The 21,774-nt window shown below is 40.4% G+C and overlaps 1 long non-coding RNA gene across 3 annotated transcripts in view; it reads left to right on the forward strand.

The window, feature by feature from the left end:
* The window catches only part of LOC310852168, a 112,593-nt gene that overhangs the window by 20,501 nt on the left and 70,318 nt on the right, over window positions 1-21,774 (forward strand). The window contains exon 3 of one of the 3 annotated variants that reach the window (XR_014568002.1): window positions 4,519-5,228. The exons of the other annotated variants lie outside the window; for them this stretch is intronic. This is a non-coding gene — a long non-coding RNA (uncharacterized lncRNA). Of the gene's footprint in view, window positions 1-4,518; window positions 5,229-21,774 lie in introns of those variants that run through there. 3 annotated transcript variants of the gene reach the window in all.

A 21,774-nucleotide genomic window follows, 5' to 3' on the forward strand; every position in this document is an offset into this window, starting at 1 on the left:
ATAGCAGCAATTCGGCCTAGCAAAGAAAGCTTCAATTTTGTCCAACTGTCCAAATCTCTCTTAATTTCAGACCAACATTTTTCATAGTTATCCTTAAATAGACTCAGATTTTTTGCTGTAATGTTTACCCCTAGGTACTTTACTTTTTTGACCACAGTTAGTTCTGTTTCTCTCTGAAACCGTTCTGACTCTGTATCTGTCAAATTTTTCCCCAACACCTTGGTTTTCTGTTTATTTAATTTAAATCCCGCTACCCGACCAAAGTCTTGTATCAGTTGCAATACTCTTTTTGTACTAGATTCTGGCTCCTGCAAAGTCAAAACTAGGTCATCTGCAAAAGCTTTAAGTTTATATTGTTTCGCTCCGACCTGAATCCCTTCCACCAACCGGTCCCCTCTAATCATGTTCAAGAACACCTCCAGAACCGATATAAATAACAGAGGGGAAATCGGGCAGCCTAGTCGTGTTCCTTTTTCAATTTTAAACTCTTCTGTAACCACATTGTTAACTATCAATTTAGCCTTTTGTTCTGAATATATTGCATCAATCCCATTCTCAAAACCCCGTCCCACTCCCATTTCTTTTAAGTTTCCCTTCATAAATTTCCAAGAGATATTATCAAAGGCCTTCTCCGCATCTATAAAAATTAACACTGCTTTTGTATTTATGTTTGTTTGCAAAAGTTCCAAGATGTCAATGATGTTCCTTGTGTTAGCAAACATGTGTCTGCCTGGGAGAAAGCCTGCCTGGTCTTTATGAATTACTTCATTTAAAACTCTTTTAAGTCTGCTTGCCAATACATCTGCAAATATTTTGTAATCCACATTTAAAAGGGAGATGGGACGATAGTTCTTGAGTTGTGTCTTCTCAATTTCCGATTTTGGTATCAATGTTATGAAAGCTTCCTTCCACGATTCCGGCGCCCTCTTCCCCTCCATGATTTCGTTGCTGACCTCCATCATTGGTTGAATCAAATAGTCTTTTAATGTCTTATAATACTTGGCGGTCAAGCCGTCTGGCCCTGGAGATTTCCCCAATTGCATGTTCTGAATGGCTTGTTCAATCTCTTGTCATGTTATTTTGTTATTCAGGATTGATCTGTTTTCTTGTGACAATTTTGTAAGTCCATTTTTTTCTAAAAATTGTTTAATCTCAACCTCATCTTGCGGCCCTTGGGTATATAGTTTTTTAAAATATCTCTGGAAACACTTTCTGATCTCCGCGGGGTTCTGAATATTTCTTCCTTCAATTTCTAAATTTGTAACTGTGTTTAATTTTTGTCTCCTCTTCAACTGCCAAGCTAGCAGTTTCCCACATTTATTTGCCGATTCAAAAGTTTTTTGTTTCATTAATTTGATCTTCCACTCTATTTCCTGATTTATCAGTTTAGAATATTGTGCTTGGTGAAGTTTGATTTCTCTCAGAATCGGCTGTGACTTCGGATTTGATCTTAATTTCTTCTCTAATTCTTTAATTTTCTCCAAAATCTTATCTTTCCTCTCATTTTGTGTTCTTTTCTTTACAGCATTCTGTTGTATCAAGAACCCCCTCATCACTGCTTTGCTTGCGTCCCAGATAATTCTTTTTTCCACCATAGTGTTCATGTTTATCTCAAAATAGTCCTTCAAAGCTTTTTGGGCCTTCTTAATAATCTCCTGATCTCTAAACAAATTGTCATTCATCTTCCATCTAAAGGAACCGGTTGGTAGTAGTGTCATGTCCATCTTCAGTGCGTTATGGTCGGAGCAGGTCTTTGGGCAGATTTCCACCTTTCTAACCTTGGGTGCCAGACTTCTAGATATCCATATTTGGTCGATTCTTGTCCAAGTCAGCTGGGCTTCAGAGAAGAATGTTCCTTCTCTTCCCAGCGGGTTCTTGGTTCTCCAAATGTCAATCCAATCCATATTGTCTGTCATTTCAAAGAAAGTCTTTGGTAGTCTGCCGTCTTTTGTAACATTTTGGCTTTGTGACTTATCCATGTTAGTTGATACGACCCCACATAAATTTATTTGTTTTCAGATTAAAATTTTGCAATTACATATCCAACTTACAACATAAAAACAAGACTTCATGGAATCCCTTTGACTTCCTTACTCTCCTTTGTGGGTCCTATTGTTAATCATTTTCACCTGCAGTTTTTATGATAATCCAAAACTTTTACAGCTCCATTGTGTCCAAAATTCACCATTAAACTACAAGTGTTATTCCAATCCTACTAATGATATTAGCTGTTTAAAATGGTTTTTAAGATAAATTTCCCCCATTCTTTATTTTTTTTTTAAAAAAAAAATGTCTTTCTGATTTGAGATTCTTCCGGTCATTTTAGCCATTTTGGCATAATCCACCAACTTGATCTGCCATTCTTCTCTGATTGGGACTTTATCTTCTTTCCTTTATCCTTTCCCATGAAAGAAGGTCACTATGCACATTCCCTCCCTTCAAAACATTCTCCAGTTTTTAAATTTTAATTTTAGTTATTGCGAAAGTCACCATTTTCCCCTGTTATGCTCAATAATCGTGATAGGTCTGGAACATTGTGAAGGATTATAGAAGCTGGGCTGTCAATGCATCAACAAGCTCTCTTTCTGCCCCCAATAAAAACACAAAGTAATTTTGTGAGGCTATTCACGCACAACCTTAAGTGTTATCCAGGTGCAATTCTCAGAGAACCCACTTTGAAAATCTGTTACCTAGCTACTGAAACAAAACAGTGGTAGCACAGGCATTCTCCTCTACCAGCTTACCTAGATGGCATTGCATTAAGGAAGGGTCAAGAACATCCTTCTTTAGAAAGAAAAAGAGAAATCACACAAGTGCTTCTACAGTACCTTACTTTTGGATGCCCCTGTTTTACTTCAGAACCAACTGAAGGCAGTCAGCAACCTGAGTTTTCTTTTAAAGGGAAATGATAGATTTACTGGTGAAGATTCATGATGAAACATTAAATATTCACTTCTTTCTTTCTTTCTTTCTTTCTTTCTTTCTTTCTTTCTTTCTTCAGTTTCTCTAAACACTATATTAAACATGACCTAACTATGGTTTCTTTCTCCCAAGAGATGTCTGCAGACTAGGAAATCACAAGAAGCATCATGCAAAGATTTGCTTCCAATAAAGATTCAAAACAGAATTGTTTGTACTGGCAGTTGGGGAATTCTATCAAAGAGCAAAGCTAATGACCTGGAGTGTGCAAAAGAGTTAGTTGAATCCCAAATCATGAAGCAAAGTGGAGCCACTTCAGACACATTTGGGGCTTGTCTTATCCAATGAGGGATCTCTCTAAGTGTCCCAACCTCTGACTTGCTTTGGAGTTTCTCAAAGATTTGGATTTTTTTCTCTTTCTGTGCAGATTTTGTTTCTACAAAAAAAAATTCTCTCCAAGCTTGTTATTGTTGGAATTCTTGCCCGGTCAGAGGTATGTGCCTATCTGTCTAGGCACCGGCTGAATTCCTTTGACCTCCCTCTGGCGACTCCCGGCAGGAAAAACACACGAGGTCCATTCCGGCGATTTTCCTCAGGCTGTGAGAAAAACACACCATCTGCTTCTCCTCCTCCTCCTCCCTGCATATCCCCAGGGAGGGGAATCAGACACAGACAGAAATGTAACTACATGCTTTTATTCCTGTCTTTAGCAGTCATACAGTAAAAGATGTCTGCTCTCTTCAACAAACAGAGAGAAACCCCTAACTCCACCCATGTACATCCTGTACAGGTCATATGACACACACTGAGCTCATATCCTGTGCTCAATAAGAATGGACTGCCCCTTTGTTTCCATGGCAACAGTCACAAACATCCTGTTTGGCTTTGCAGCCACAAGCAGCTGACTGAGCTGCTAGAGCCTTTGCTTGCTGCAGCATTGCTGCTTTAGAATAACAGTTATATCCTTATAAACACCAGGCTGGGAAGAAAATGGGAAGAAGGGGAAGAAAGAACTCTTTTGTGAAGGACAATGTCTAGCTTCAATAAAGAGACAGTGTGCTCATTTTTCCATAACAATTTTGATGCAGTCAGTCAGTCTTTGAAATGCTTTGGACTTAATCTTGCTCTTTTCTCAAGCGGTGAAGCAGGTTCTGAACTGAATTTTTTAGGTGGAGCACATTCCACCTAATAATGCACACAATTCACTTCCATTTCTGAACTCTCTTCTATGTAATGGCAGGGAGGAGTGTATAATAATAATAATAATAATAATAATAATAATAATAATTTATTATTTATACCCCACCCATCTGGCTGGGTTTCCTCAGCCACTGCTGAACTAGGTTTCTTTAAAAAAAACAACAACAACCACATAATTCGTATACCATTTAATTTTTTAAAAAAATACTAAGTGGTTCACATAAAATATAAAACATGCATTAGGATGATCAATAAAAGTAAGAAGTTGGGTTGCTGTACCTTTCCGGTAAAAGTGACATGATGTCAGTTGATTAGAATGTCTATTTTCTTGCCACTTCAGTTCACAACACAGACTTAAATAAGCTGTAGAAAATCCTAAAGCATGACTTTATTCCCCAGCTACACCTCACTGGGCACATGCAGATTATGAAGCTTTCTGAGATCACCAACATTTTTTTCAAAAGTTGAAGGAGATTGGAAAAAGCCACCTTATGAAAAAACGCATATTCCTTGTTAAGGAAAAGACAGTCTTTTCTGGATGCATGACTCAACTTCAAATTCAGGCCTTTCAGTCCAATTCAAACCACTGATTTCATCACGAATTTATCACATTTATCACAAATACCATAATTGCTTGTTGACTAACCTCCATTAGGTAAAGAGATATTAATGCCATCCTGATTCAACTGTGGCTTTTCTTTAGAATGTTATCTGTGTTTCTGCTTTTGCTGAAAATAATTCACAGCTGTTCACAACAGAACTTAAAGACAGCCCTCGTTTTTCACTGAACATGAAGAGGCTCATTCTCTGGGGCTGTTCTAAAACTGGTTTAAAAGACCACAGTGCTACTGTAGTTCTCTTCAGTTGTCTACCTTAGGGGTAAAGTTAATGTCATGTACTGAGCTTGGATCCTAGAACATTAGGCAGGTAGGATGCTAGAAGGCAGCAACCTGATTGGTCTGCAGGAGCAGCCCAATCAGGCTCCAGGAGGAATTGAATCAGCAACCTGATTGGCCTGCAGGAAAAGTCCAATCAGGCTCCAGGAGGGGAGCTGAATCAGCCAATCACACGGGACCCATTGTGTAAATAATGTATATATAGCCAGAGGTTTTGGGAGAAAGCACTCACTGTTTACCATGAGCTGAAATAAAGAGAATGAAATCAACACTCAACTCTGAGTATATTTCGCTTAACATCTGAGGGGTGGATTAAGCACTCCAGCTTCTCCCCAGTTGCTGGTACAGACTTTTGTCCACAAATTTGCAGAGAACCACCTGAAGTAGTCCTTAATCCTAAAATCCTATTTTGTGAAGCTATTCACCCGTAATGAAATCAGTGGTTTTCCCCCCCATCACTTTTTCATGGTGTGTGTGCATGGGCATGGATCTCCTGCTATTCTTACCTAAAAATCATTAACAAGAAGTGGGTGTTGCGTGTTGAGGTCCCCAATCCACCCCCCAAAATAACTCACAACGGACACGTAATTTTTGTTTAAGATTTTTGGCATGATTTTGGCCACAACTTTATTAAAATACAAACTGTGCCTGGGGACAGAACTGACTTCCGGGCACCACCGAAAGACAGTGCGGGGGAAAGCAAGTCGGGGAAGAATTGGAGCTGAGACACAGACCCTCAACTCTCACCCGCACGCTCCCCGAAGGCTTGCCGGCCCTAGTCCCATTCCAGGGATTGGACGAAAAGATGGCAAGCCCCAGGATTCCTTTAACGGAATTCCCTTTCCGCAGCAACCATGGAGGGGCAGGCCCAGCCTATCCTGAACCCCTCCATGGAGGGGTAGGCCCAGCCTATCCTAACCCCTCCTCCACCAGATTTATAACCAATGCCTAACCACAACCTTACAAGTTGTGACGATTTGCTGCGCAGTAGGTAAAAACCACCCAGCCAGCCAATTTGCCAGGTGGAAAAATTCCTACCAGGCCCCTGCTCAAAGGCAGACGACCCCATGACAGGCATAGCAAGGTCAACGCAACAAACCCCTTATTCTAGGGCGGGTGGGCGGGTGATCCGTTGCACGCAGCAAAAGAGAAAGTACAAGGCTGCGTGCAGAGTATTTAAACCTTTTACCCCTCCCACCAAAATTGCAACATAACTTTTGCCCCAGCAACTCGGCAATCCAATCAATGCCCCCTGGCCATCTTGGAGAACTTACCCAGCAACAAAGGGGTGGCTCAGTAGACCCCACCACAACACGTGCTCTCCCTGAAGGAGAACACGCTTTGTGATACATATTCTTGCTTTTAACAATTTTGGAACAGTAACTTCTCCTGGCCACTCAGCCAGCTTCTCATTCTACCCATTTCTTCGAATGCTTTTTCCCCTTTTTCTTTTGGCAAAACACTACGTCAGGATAAGCTCCAGGGGCTTTCTGAAATGGGTAGTAAACCAGGAGACTGCCTGTGGGGCACTGGAGAGCTCAAGATATTACAAATATTATTATTATTTTAAATAAAATTCTCAACTCATCTCCTTTATTATTAATATTAATAAATCCCCTGGAGCTCCTCAGTGGCCAAATTATGTGTGATTGCCATAAAACTTAGGGAACAAGCTGTGCTAACATTAAAGATTAAGGACATAGACAACAATTTTAGGTTATATTTTAGTGACTAAGGTTTTAACCTTTATATTTTTAACGTTGCCATATTTGTATTGACCCTGTTGTACCTAATTATATATTTAAATTTATCCCCATTGTGTTTTATGATTTCTCTGATACTGTATGTGAGCTGGAATTGGTCTGGGACTGAAATCATAAATAAATTCATTCATTCGTTTAGCCTATGTCAATAGTCTTCAACAAAATGAACAATAACACCTGCAACAGCATATACAATAAAACTTTGGCTTAAAGCTTCTTGAAAACCTGAACTGATGGACATGAAACTTTAAACATACAGTGGTACCTCAGGTTAAGTACTTAATTCGTTCTGGATTTCCGTACTTAACCTGAAATTGTTCTTAACCTGAAGCACCACTTTAGCTAATGGGGCCTCCTGCTGCTGCCACTGTGCCCCCAGAGCACGATTTCTGTTCTCATCCTGAAACAAAGTTCTTAACCTGAAGCACTATTTCTGGGTTAGCGGAGTCTGTAACCTGAAGCGTACGTAACCTGAGGTACCACTGTATTATGATTGGGTTTAATAACAGTATTCTCCAATGATATTATAAAATTGTAGTAACATATCTGCCGAAAGGGGGGGGGGTGCATTTGTGTGTGTGTATACACACACACACACATCATATATATGATAAGCATGTCAGCCAACTCTGCAAAGTAGAGCTGCCAGTAGAAATTCAGCATGCCACTTTGTGTGACAAGAAAAGTTGTTCCGGCTCTTCAAGCGACTGCAAGTCTCCTACCGATCTGTCATAACTCAGAAGATGAACTAGGAATATTCAAAATGGTTATGCCTTCAGGTCTCCCAGATTGGAAAAAAAAGCCATCACTTTATTTCCTGACTTGTTGAGTATTTTGTCAATGGTGCACTTTCTTCTGATATTTAGCTTTCTTTTTGTGCTCCCATTAACTGGCTGATCCAGTTTCTAGGGAATCATGGCTCCTCTATTCCTGATGAAGATTTATTGTGGTATACTAATGTTTTCCCTGTGGTTCGGAAAGACTCGTGCAAGTATTCTGTGTTTTGCCTTGCAGCACAGAACATATTGATTTGAACCAGGGGGCAACCCATCCACATAGTAAGCAAGCTATATTTTTATTTCAATCAGAGCCTTCAAGATTTTCATCAGGTTTAAATAAATATGATGGAAGGATCAGTGAGCAGGTAACTTGTAAAACCAGAGAGGAATGTGGACAAGGCTTAAATGCCAATGATTAGAACTTCTCTTTTGTGTGCCTTCTTCAATATCATACCTCAGTATTGTGCAGGTAAAGAAAGCAAGCAAGCAGGAGAGGAATGTTGAAAAATATTTCAGATATTGGTGTACCATCCAAGATTGTCCCTTGCCCACCCCTCAACAGAATCGCTGCTCATCTAAAAGTTGCACATCAGAACATCTACAGTAATTTCCCCAGCTACTCAGCTGAGCCACCTTGTTCTAGCCTGTCTGCATCATGCCTCCACACCTTTCTCTATTGTTTCCAGGCATTATTGGTGTCCTAGTTTTAGTTGCCATTTCTTCTTATACTAAGAAATGTGTAAAAAGGTAAAAGAAAGGTAAAGGATGCCTGGACACTTAAGTCCAGTCAAAGGCAACTATGGGGTTGCAGTGCTCATCTCGCCTTCAGGCCGAGGGAACAGGTGTTTTTCCACAGACAGCTTTCTGGGTCATGTGGCCAACATGACTAAACTGCTTCTGGCACAACAGAACACCGTGACAGAAACCAGAGCACACGGAAACACCGTTTTCCTTCCTACCACAGCAGTACCTATTTATCTACTCCCACTGCTGTGCTTTCGAACTGCTAGGTTGGCAGGAGCTGGGACAGAGCAACCAGAGCTTACTCCGTCATGGGGATTCAAACCACCAGCCTTCCGATCGGCAAGCCCAAGAAGCTCAGTGGTTTAGACCACAGTGCTACCCGCTCGGTTCTCCCACTTGTGGCAAATCTCCCCCCCCCCCCAAACATATTGTGCATGTATAAGCATGTACAATGAATCAAGAAACAGAGTGGCTGGGAAATTGTCAAGATCTAGAGTGCCACTCACATATAATCAAAGTCTAGGAAATGCATGACAAACAAAAATTGCATAATATTAGGATTATCATATCCTAATACATATATAGAGAGGCAAATTGAGAAATAATTTATATAGAAAAAAACACATCTTCACAAAGTATGGAAGAATGAGATCACCTGTGTGCCTGTTTAGTCTGTGGGCTGTTGTAGTAATTGTTGTTGTTGATAGAATATTAATTAATAATTAATTTATAACCCACCCATCTGGCTGGGTTTCCCCAGACATTCTGGGTGGCTCCCAACAGAATATTAAACTCACAATAAAACATCAAACATTAAAAACTTCCCTAAACAGGGTTACCTTCCTTGACATCTGATGGGAGGGCATTCCACAGGGCAGGCACCACTACTGAGAAGGCCCTCTAGCTAGGTGCTAACCATTGATGAGCAACTTCAAGGTTCCTGATTTCCCTTCTTACGATATCTTTAAACTGGATGTGGACTTGAGAGCTATGTAAACAGAGGGCTTCTTTAACTAAAAGACTGTCCTCAGTAATGTAGGACACAGGATCACTTTACACATTCCAGGATCAGCAGGTAAATTCCTCTATTTGAACTGTGTCATCGGAGAGGCTGACCTTTTTTGCTGTGCTTGTATAAGGTTGACTTGGTCCAAGTTTGTATGTTCAGCCTTGCTGCTTTGGGGAAAAAAAGTCTTGCTCCACTTTGCAAAAAGTTTGAGGGAGAGAAATGCTAATCCTAAAGCTCTTCCCTTTGAAATGTCAAATGAAGAGTTTAACCTGCAGACATCGGGACTCACATAAAGTGAGTTGTGATTTGTCATTAAATGCCTGAAAACTGAGGGGAAAGACATATAAGAAATCTAGGATAAGAACTCATGCCATACAGATCCTTGCCTGAATTATATATTAATGCAGCTTACAGTCTAAGAGCATCAACGTGTGATTGGTAAGGTTGAAAGATCCACAAAGCAAACCAGATGATTTATGGCACCTGTATTTGCAACCCAGATGACAGTTGTTATTGGTACCATCCAAGAAAACCCAAGTTTATATGTGCTCATTTATTAAAAGTCACCCCCATTTAATCAGGCTTATGTGATATTTGTGACTTATTACACTAAATAAAACCCATCATAAAAGAGCAGACATCCAGACATTTGGACAAATGGAATAGAAATGCTAGGGTGAGAGGTAATGGTTTATAATATTACTATATGAGACCTTCTATGACGGTATCTTGGCAATATTTTTAAATGTTGTGCAAATTAATACGAAGTGCTTATGATGCTTTCAAGTTGGCTAATCAGAGAGTAAGATTAGGAACATTTTCAAAAAGAAGCACGAAGCAATGAGAAATATATAAAGTCACAGCTGCAAAATATTTTTATAAGCAAAAAATGTTACTTGTTTGAAGAGTGTGGTTGCATCAGTTTTCGCACTCCTCTTGAGAGTTGGCATTCCAACAGAGTGGTTTTCAAACTTTCTACCTGAAAGGAATCTTTTCCACAATGATCATTCTTATGAACCTGTGGCCTATACAACCTCCGTACTCTGCAGCCAATACTGGATTGGATTCCAAGGTGTGCACTCAGTTCACAAAGGGGATTATTATTGGCCAGAGTTGTTGAACCTCACTTTTGCCCTGCATGAACTGAAAGTTTGCCCCAGAATAGGACATTCCACTTTTGCTACATGTTATAGGGAAAGTTCACTAATGGAAGGCAAGCTGTCTTGCAGAGAAGCTTGACCATTGTTTCTGATCTCAGAAAGATTAATTTTGGGGTGGCAGCGGGTGTGTGACCCTGTCTTCACTATCAAGAACAGTATGTTTCTGAATACTAGTTTCTAGGAATGACAAGTCTGGAGAGCACTGTTGCACTCAGGTCTTGCTTATGGGTTCCTCTAAGCACCTGATTGGCTTTCTTATTTTTAAACTACCATTGCCGCAAAAAGAAAAAGGGGGGGGGAGGCCTGGGCATAATATTTTGGTCCAGCACTAGCTAAAAACCAGCACAGTCACTTTTTTGTGACTGCTTTGTTAAAGGAACAATAGCTATGATATGGGATTCTTTACCCCATTCCTAATTCCTTCTCTTCCTCCTCATTTAAGAACCAGTCCATTACCAGGAGGTCCCAGGCTCAGTTACAAAAAAATTAAAATTCAGCATTAAAAGCAGTTAAAACAAATGACAGTCACAGAAACAGAAAAGACACATTGCAGATAAATATATGCATCTTCAGCACCAGTGTTTCCTAAACTTGGGTCTTTGGCTGTTTTTGGTCTACAAATCCCATCATCCCTAGCTAGCAAAGCCAGTGGTCAGGGATAATGGGAAATGTAGTCCTCAAACAACTGGGGACCCAAATTTTGGAAACGCTGTTCAACATTCTCTGAAAGCCGTAAAGTGAAGGTGCCAGATGCACATCTGTGGTTAGGGAATCCCACAACTCAGCCCCCAACCTATTTATTTTGTTGGTACCTATAGTATATCCAAAGCATATTAACTTTTCAACAAGTGCTTACAATTTTGATTTATTAATTACACAAATTAAAAGTTTTGTACACACCAATTGGTGTAATTAATAAATAAATCAGCGTATTAATCACAAATTAAAATGTTCCACTGCATTGGCTATATTACATGTTGAGAAGTTCTATCTTTATCTTGCCCTTTATCTTTACCTGTAGCACACAGACACAAACATTTGCTTTTTTTTGAATAATATTTATTAAAGTTTCAACGAAATTACAAACATAGAAAAAAGAAAAGAAAAAATAAGAAAAAGAACAAAAAATACAAAATACAGAAAAATAAAAACAGTTAAAAACAAATCAGTCTTTCCATCTCTTATCTTTCATTTACCTATTTCCCTGACCTCTCACCTCCCTTTTTTGTACTCTAGTTCAGTAGATGTTTCAGCAAATCCTTACCCTTTTTGCTTTTATCTTAATATATTGTAACTTTACATTTTCACCTGTTATCAATTCCTCTTTACTTAATCCTTTATATCTTTTCTGCTAAAACCACATAGTTTAATTCCAACATCTTTCTAACATTCCTTAATTTTACAATATTTCTGTAGGTAGACTTTAAATTTCTTCCACTCTTCTTCCACCGACTCTTCTCCTTGGTCTCGGATTCTGCCAGTCATCTCAGCCAGTTCCATATAGTCCATCACCTTCATCTGCCATTCTTCCCGGGTGGGTAGATCTTGTGTCTTCCAATACTTTGCAATGAGTATTCTTGCTGCTGTCGTAGCATACATAAAGAAAGTTCTATCCTCCTTTAACACCAACTGGCCGACCATGCCCAAGAGAAAGGCCTCTGGTTTCTTCTGGAAGGTATATTTAAATACCTTTTTCATTTCATTATAAATCATCTCCCAGAAGGTCTTAATCTTTGGGCATGTCCACCAACACAAACATTTGCTTCATGGAATATTTTCATTAATATTGGTGTTAGTACAGTTTCTCTCCTCTCCAAGGGGATAATGAGAAATGTTCATATATGAAACAGATGCAGAGTAACAGTAATTACTATTCACTGAGCATCTGAAGAAGCTTCTGATAACTGAACCCACAGAAACGCCAGTCACTATACTAGGTCCCAGCCTTGACCATAATGTTTTTTCTTTGATTCTTTGAGTCCCAGACATGTGGAAGGGGCTAGAGCCCTGTCAATAACTGTGTCTGGTCACCCAAGGGAGATTCGACATTCAGTCTGTGGTCACATCCTACTATTACACTATGGGAAAACTGGTCACCCTAATAATTCTGCTGTTTAAAATTTTGATGAAATATATTTATCTATTTTAATTAATTAATTATTGCTTTTGCATCCCGCTTTCTGCCAAGGAGTTCAAGATATCAAACATGGCTCTCCCCCTGCCCATTTTATTTGCGGCAACCCTGTCACCTGACTCTACCTTAGGTTAGAAGACAGTGACTGTCCCAAGGCTGCCTTGTGAGCTTCATGGCTGAGAGAGAATCTCCCAAGTCCTAAACTGACCTGCTAACCAATGTACTACACTTGCTCACCATGCTGAGTCAAAATATTTAAATGTTCCGACCGAGCATCAATCAGTCTGTCAAATATCTATCACAGTCAACCGACCATTAAAGAAAGTACACACTGTAAAAAAAAATATATAATCATAGCCTCAGAAGAAGAAGAGCTACCAATCATAGCAGCCTATGAGCTATCACAATATTCAGATATATTTCCTCCCCTCCTCTGGAAAATGTTCAGAAAGGTCTCCAATGACCTTAGTCAAGGGGGAGCAATAGGGTGTCCTCAAGATGATGTTGAAGGTCAGCTCGGCTCTGTATGCCTAGCCATTGGACATAGTAGCTGTGGCTGATGGGAGTTGGAGTCAAACAATAACTGCAGGCATCATATTGGCAGCTGCCAGTATGTACTTAGGAGTATGCCAGATATCACCCATTTTGTATCTGTGGGTAACAGCAGAACTGTTGAGAGCAGAACTGTTGAGAGAGCAAGTGTGGTGTAGTGGTTAAGAGTAGTGGTTAAGAGCGGTAGTCTCGTAATCTGGGTTTGCATCTCTGCTCCTCCACATGCAGCTGCTGGGTGACCTTGGGCTAGTCACACTTCTCTGAAGTCTCTCAGCCTCACTCACCTCACAGAGTGTTTGTTGTGGGGGAGGAAGGGAAAGGAGAATGTTAGCCGCTTTGAGACTCCTTCGGGTAGTGATAAAGCAGGATATCAAATCCAAACTCTTCTTCTTCTTCTGTTGGGACAGTGGAAGATTTCCTCAACATTTTAAGGAAATTCACCAAATTTTCCCAGACATCTCAGCAATTTCCGCCCTGACACTGTTACTGACTACTGTCTTCCAGGAAATCCCAGACGTATGGCAACCCTACTCAACATGAATATTGACTTCTTCATGCATGCTTCTTACTGTCCAATTTCTCCTTTCCCTGATCTGCTGTTGCTTTGATATCATAGTTTATTGTGCTCTACTTCCTGGGAATAGACACATGGAAAATACCAGCCATGTGGGGGGAAACCAAATGACACTTTGTCAACATAGAGCCAGAGCTGGCAGTATGTTGATATCACTGAGGACACAGACTAGCGTAGCCTTCAGTGGACAAACACATCATCTCTCTTTCTCCATCGTAGCTGAAATATTGCTAAAAACGTGGAGGCTGTTCTCCATGGACCTAAATGTTCAGAAAAAGTGCCCCTCCTTTTGACCAGCTTTGTAGAAGGTGTCAAATGAAGATGCAAACTCAAAACTGCTTCCACAACAGAAAGTTTAACCTTCAGAAACAACAATTCAGGACTAATGGGTACAATAAAACCCCTCAACGATATAACATGCTTGACATCAAAAGCAAACACTCTTTCAATAGAATAATGCTGTAACTGTTTCCTTCCTCCCAGCTGTTCAGGATAATTTGACATTTTTCATTACTTGTTGGCTAACAAGGGTCTGGATATTGCAACTAGAAGCTTATTTATTTCGTAATGTATCATAATGTGTCCAGGTGCTTTACTGATACCTATGTCTGGCTGTGACTTGATTTAATTTTTTGAAGCCTATAAGAAGCAAATGTTGCAAGTAGAGCCTTTTTCTAGATCCATTTGGCAGCTTGGAATCTGATTTGCTTTCTGAGAGCAAGGTTATATTCACTTGACTGGCTTAAAATGTGTTGATTTCAAAAGCTCATTTTTGTATTGATGACATCCTCTTTGTGTTTCAACATCAGTGCCGAACTAGAAAAGTCAGCATTGTTAAGTGCATTTATTTTTTCCCCCTCCATGGTGTTCCTTTGTAATAGATGGTTATTATTTCTATGCTTAGTAACATGTTCTGAAACCACGAATTGTTTTAATTCAGTTCTTGGCATTTCCACTTCAATTTTTTTTTCCGGGGGGGGGGGGGAGAACATGTGGAAATTCTCTAGAATTTTAGTGCACATTTTGCCTGACATGCATATTTTTGAAGAGCCATTTCCCTAACTATAGTGTGTTTCTGTTACAGATAGGTAGCCGTGTTGGTCTGCCATAGTCAAAACAAAAAAAAAATTCCTTCCAGTAGCACCTTAAAGACCAACTAAGTCAGTTCTTGGTATGAGCTTTCGTGTGCATGCACACTTCTTCAGATACACTGAAACAGAAGTTTCCAGACCCTTCTATATAGTGAGAAGGTGGGGAGGGGTATTACTCAGAAGGGTGGTGGGAATGGGTGATTGGCAGATAGCTGTGATGACGATTTCTGTTGACGACTCTTAACGACTGTAAGACCTATTGCAGTCGTTAAGAGTCGTCAACAGGCTCATCACAGCTATCTGCCAATCACCCATTCCCACCACCCTTCTGAGTAATACCCCTCCCCACCTTCTCACTATATAGAAGGGTCTGGAAACTTCTGTTTCAGTGTATCTGAAGAAGTGTGCATGCATACGAAAGCTCATACCAAGAACTGACTTAGTTGGTCTTTAAGGTGCTACTGGAAGGAATTTTTTTTGTTTTGACTATAGTGTGTTTCTGTAGATTATTTTAATTGGTAGATGCATTTATGTACACATTACTTTGCTGGGAAATTGTGTTGTGAAATTCAGAGAATTTCAAATTGCTATGGTCATAAACAGGAGGTGGTCTTACCCTTACTTTATAGCTGATTCCTTTTGCTGAATGTAATTTGAAGGGCCAAAATATCAACCGGTCACTGTCATCACACAATTTCTTTCACAATTCACTGGTCATTTGTATTTGCCTTGTGTCAATTTACTGAGACACAGTTTCATTCCTGGGTGACTAGAATGGAGGGGGTGGACATTTTTCCTGAATGCATGTGGAAGAGTTGAAGGGGAAGTACAATTGTATCCTGTAGCCAGGACATGGGAATGGATCCAATGGCCTTCTCACCTCATAGTGGCTGGTCAACAGAAGCCAGGCACCAGGGTAGTGTGAATTCCTAATCCCTCTCTAATTGAGAATATTGCATTCTGCCCCCTCCCAGCTAGCCAGCTGATGCTGAAGTGAGAACTTATGGGGCCAAATAATGATTCCCTCTCAATTCAGATTCTCCATTGGACCAGGAGAAGTTGCTCGCTCTGTGCTGTGGGACCCGTGGGTTGGTTTGGGGAAGATCAGAGGAAGGTGCAATAGCTCACAACTGGCAGGATCAGTACAGATAACAGAATATAGAATTGGATGAAAAGATGTCACTATGTACCCAGAGGCAGCTGTTAAGGTGCCTTAATCAGAGACTCAGAGCTACTGGGCTCTGGAAGTCAGGGAATAGGCACTTTGAGGACAACCTGACTCATTCATCTAAAGTTCAGGTTGTGGTGATGAGAACAGGATTCTGTCACATAGAAGGTGTGGCTGGAAAAGGCCAGGATGACAAATTACACTAAAGCACGATGATGTCACTCTAAACATCGGGTCTGCAGTAATTAAGGCACTCCGCTCAAGTGAGTTTTGAACCTAAATATTTAGATTTGATTTGTTTCAGAGCCCTTTAAAATGGATAAAATTGTGGCCCTTATTTAAACCCATGCCTTACCTCTTTATTTCTGGACCTGGAGATGAGTTCCAGGAAAGTGTATTTACTCTGTTAGAACTTAGTTTAGCACAGCTCTGTGACTCTCCTGTCTCCTGTTTCCATTTCTTTCTGTTACCTGCTCTCCAAGCACAGTCACATATTTCAATATGTCCTCTTTCCTCACCACTTTTGACTCTCTCAAAATTCTCCTACCTGTCCACATAATGGTACAGTTTCCTCTAACTCCTTCTAGGAATGCATACAACTCTTTCCCTTTGATTCCCCCCCCCCCCGGCACACTGTGGAAGAAATACATGTAATAGCTTCACTTTCAAACCCTTGGAAACTCATCCCTTAGTCCACATTTTCTCTACTTTCTTCTTAACCAAGATAATTTAATCTAAATCATTTTCCCCACCACCTGCAGTTTAGCTTGATTTTCAGAAATATAGATTTCTGGGAAGGTCACTTAGAAGTGATATTCTTTATTGTAGCCACAAACGTGTCCAATTTTCTCTTGGTTAACCATGAAGCAAGATCATTGATTCAAATTGCTCAGAGCTGTGTTCACAGCAAGCGAGTGACATTCCCCACCCAATCCTCTGTCTCAAGATCTAGGGCTTGCTCTCCTATTGCCTTGCAACTTGCGGAGTCGTTTATGGCTATATCAATAATCACCATTGCTATTCAGTACCCTCCAGTGTACTTTAGTTAAATCCATCTAGGGACTAATAAAATGACCTTTCTGATTTTGTGCTACATTACTTCATATAACAATTTCCCCCTTTAAAAGCCACATGGTTGCTTTGAAGTTTAGGGATTTATCCCTCACAGCTCCAAAGACTCTGGCTTTCTCTTTCCTTTGGACAGTATTATAACATCTTTCTATTTTTCTACTTGCTTTTTGTAAATCTAATGTTTGTTCTTCATGGACACTGAAGTTATGAAATAATGGAAATGACTTCTAGGTTGTCCTCCACCCCTCGCTGAAATGATGTCCAAAGCAGCTAAAACGACCCCCCTTCCCCCAAAAAAGCTTGACTTGCTCCTCCAACAAGTAGTTGAAACTAGTGTTCTTCTCAGTTCACAGTCATGGAGCAATGGGCAATTGGAGAAGATGACAATGATATGATGCTTCTTGACTTGCCCCAATTTTAGTCAATGTGTCCCTCTATAACTCTCTTTTTTTAAAAAAATAATTTTTTTATTAAAGTTTCCACAAATTTATAACATTCCAACACAACACAATAACCAACAAATGAAAAAAGAAAAAAAGAAAAAAGACATTATAAAAAATACAAACATAAAACACATATAAATTCAAATTTTTCTTTCTTATAACTTACTTTCCCGACTTCCTCATACCTCCCCTTTCTGTATTCTAATTTCTGATTAATTTATCAGCAAATCCTTCCCTTACTTTTAACTCAATTTTAATATAACATTTTCTTTAAATTATCCCTTGCCGCTATTAACCCCTTATTTTATAATCCAGAGTCATTCTAACATTCATTAATTCATTAACTCTCTAAAACAGTGAGCAGAAGAGGATTGCAGACAATAAGAAGCTGGGTCCTCTTGCCCTTGGTTAAGAGTGGTGGACTCGTAATCTGGTGAACTGGGTTCGCTTCCCCGCTCCTCCACATGCAGCTGCTGGGTGACCTTGGGCCAGTAACACTTCTTTGAAGTCTCTCAGCCCCACTCACCTCACAGAGTGTTTGTTGTGGGGGAGGAAGGGAAAGGAGATTGTTAGCCACTTTGAGACTCCTTAAGGGGAGTGAAAGGTGGGATATCAAGTCCAAACTCCTCCTCCTCCTCCTCCCCCTCTTCTTCTTCTTCTTCTTCTTCTTCTTCTTCTTCTTCTTCTTCTTCATAATTCAAGTACTAGAAAGGAGGGAGAAGATATCTGCTTCGGCTCCCTCTTTGGCCAATGTCTTAGGTCAGACTGTTTTTTCCCCCTGTGATGGTGCAGCAGGGAGAAGTCCAGTGATCATTGTTCCTCTGGCAAATGGCACAGGCCAGGGTGATGTTACACTTACTTTAAGGGACTGGGGGATTTGGATATAAGCTAGATGTAACTGGAAACAATGGGCTGCCAGAACTCTGAGAACTTTGAGTACAATCCTGTGAAAGTAAGTGCATCTAAGTCCAATTGAAATGGACTGAAATTCAGCCCTTGCAGCATTGATTCTCAAGAGAAGTTGCCTCTATTCAGCAGCTGAATGCTATCCACAGGGCCCCCAACTACAGGTTTATCCCTTGTAATTTATGAGAAAGAGAAGCTGCTCACTGACTTGTCTACTAAGTTCAGTTTCAATATTCCTGTATTTGTCCACACTCCATGTCAAGAATTATGGCCCATCTCTGCCATTGCCCTGGGCTGTAGTGCACAACATTGGATCCCCTGCCCCATATAGACAAGTTTCCTATTTGATTTTTTTTGCACTTTGTAAAACCTTGGGGTACACCCAGTTTTCTGATACTACTCTTGAACTACCCCCCATTCTGGTGCACGGCTCCACCAGAAAACTGAATTCTTCAAAGAGTATCATATTTAGACACAAAATACATGCCCTCCAGTACTCTTGATTGCATAAGTTTAATGTGCAGCTTTCCAGGATAAATTATTAACTCAGCAATTATTAGCATGGATGAAAAAATTAAGTATTATTTTAATAACTCATTATGTGACTTCAAAATATAGTAGAAACGTGTTTGTTTTTATTTTGGTCTATATGGATTACCATATGGATCCCCATATGTCAACAGTCTCATGATTAGCATGCTAATTTTCAAAGAAGTCTGATTGTTTCAGAAGGCATTAAATCTTCTGTAGAAGAACATAGAGGCTTGCTGGATCACACCAATGTCTCATCTAATCCAGCATTCTGTTCACATATTGGCCAACCAGATCCCTGCATTGAACTGGCAAGTAGGACCTGAGCACAAGAGCACTCTCCCATTTTGTGGCTTCCAACAACTGATATTCAGAAGTATTACCACTTCTGACCATGGGGGCAGAACATAGCCATTGTGACTAGTAGCCATTGATAGCCTTATCTTTCATGAATTTGTCCAATTCTCTTTTAAAGGCATTGACATGGGTGGCCATCACAGTTTCTTATGGGAGTGAATTGAATGAAAACTATGCACTATATGAATAAATACTTTTTTATCAGTCCTGAATCCTCCATCATTGGATGTTCAAGAGTTCTAGTTTCACTGGATGTTCAAGAGTTATAGCATTATAGAATCAGAAAATTGTAGAGCTGGAATGGACCCAAGAATCATCTAGTCCAACCCCTTTGCAGTGCAGGAATCTCAGCTAAAGCATCCATGACAGATGGTCGCCCAACCTCTGCTTAAAAACCTCCAAGGTAGGAGGGTCCCCAACCTCCCAAGGCAGACTGTTCCACCCTTGAACAGCTCTTACTGTCAGAAAGTATTTCTATGTGTTAAGTTGGAATCTCCTTCCTTGTAACTTGAAGCCATTGGTTTGAGTCCTATCCTCCAGAGCAGAAGAAAACAAACTTGTTCTCTCTTCCATGTGACAGCCCTTTAGATATTTGAAGATGGCTATCATATCTCCTTCCAGTCTCCTCTTTGACCACAATAGGACCTCCTCTGACCTCCTCACCACCTCAACATTATTCCATAATTTCTTAACATTCTCTATGTACCTCTGGCCACTTCTGATGGTTTTCTGATAACAACAACAAACATTTCAAGTAGTTGTAGAGCTCATTTAATACTTTTTCAATGTATCCTATCAAAGATGTAAACCTGTACCCACTTATGCTGAAATCTATGGAACCATCTATGGTTCACATCTACATTCCTATGCATAAAAACATGGAAGTCAATCTTACTTAAATCAATGGATCCTACTTCTAAGTAAGCGTAGCTAGGAGTAGGTTGTGCATCTCATTACAGGGCTGGTTTCTCAGAACTTTCCAGATCAGTCTTAGAACTCAAGAAGTCACCTTAAAATGTAGTTGTTGTGGGGAGGGGGTGTAGGATATTGATAGATGATAGGAGGATTAGTAGTGCCACAGTAATGTTATCTCGAAAACTCATGCTGCTATTTCAAGATACCACCAATCTCTCTGACATGTCAGCAGTGACCTCTAATTGATTTACCTCCAGCAAGTCAGTTCACTTTGAAAGAAGGTGCTGAGGCCAAATAACTCTAGTAGCATTTTCCATTAAATTTCACTTAGTCTAACAATTTTAGTTATCCCATGTCATAACAGTTGCAAGGCATGTCCATTTTGTACTTTTCCTAACTGGGCAAGTTGCTAATCTGGTGCAAACGGAGGAAATTTAATTACACTGTTGAAAAACTTAAAGAGACACCATCTGGTCAGCCCACTTCAGTTAATGCAGATAAGATATTGTAGCTGGTGTGTGTGTGTGTGTGCGTGTGTGTGTGCGCGCACGTGTGTGTGTGTGTGGAGGCAAATCTAAAAAAGGCAAAGGCAAATCTCAAGGCAAATCTAAAAAAATATATAGTATAAACACTGACAACTGGGAAATACTGGCCTGCGAGCACTCCAGTTGGAGAACAGCCTTTACCAAAGGTGTCACGGGCTTTGAAGACACTCATACTCAGGGAGAAAGGGAGAAATGTGCTAAGAGGAAGGCACGCTTGGCAAATCCACGCTGTGATCAACTCCCACCCAGACACCAATGTCTCCACTATGGAGTCCAGAATTGGCCTCCACAGTCATTTACAGACTCACTGTTAAAACCATGTCTATGGAAGACAATCTTACTTGGCTACGAGTGATCGCCAAAGAAGTGTGGAGATTGTATGCAACCGTCTTCTTGAAGTGTTTGAAGGTAAATGAGAAAAACAAGGCAGAAATATAAAAACCTCTCTTCAAGTGTCCCAAACTAACAAGTAAGGGTGGAAGAACAAGTCCAACAGTTTCCATTGGGAAGATTTCTTCTGCTCATGTAAGCTCTTCACATGAAGTGGAATCCTGATTTTCCATGTTTCTGCATCATGGCAGGAATCTTTGCAAGCAGATGCAAACTCCCTGCTTCACACATTCACCCTCGGTTTTGCAGAGGGCAATAGAGATGGGGTGCAGCATCACATGTTAATTTGTCCAGTTGCAGGAACTCTTGTAGGGAGCTAAATTCAGATTGCTTCATTGATGTTGTGGCACTGTGGTCTAAACCACTGAAGCTCTTGGGCTTGCTGATCGGAAGGCTGATGGTTCAAGTCCCCATGACAGGGTGAGCTCCTGTTGCTCTGTCCCAGCTCCTGCCAACCTAGCAGTTTGAAAGCTCGCCAGTGCAAGTACGTAAATAGGTACCTCTGTGGTGGGAAGGTAAACGGCATTTCCATGCACTCTGGTTTCTGTCACGGTGTTCTGTTGCACCAGAAGCAGTTTAGTCCTGCTGGCCACATGACCTGGAAAGCTGTATGTGGACAAACACCAG

Source organism: Podarcis gaigeae (assembly GCF_964106915.1).
Source record: "Podarcis gaigeae genome assembly, chromosome: 9".
Classification (NCBI taxonomy): Eukaryota; Metazoa; Chordata; class Lepidosauria; order Squamata; family Lacertidae; genus Podarcis; species Podarcis gaigeae.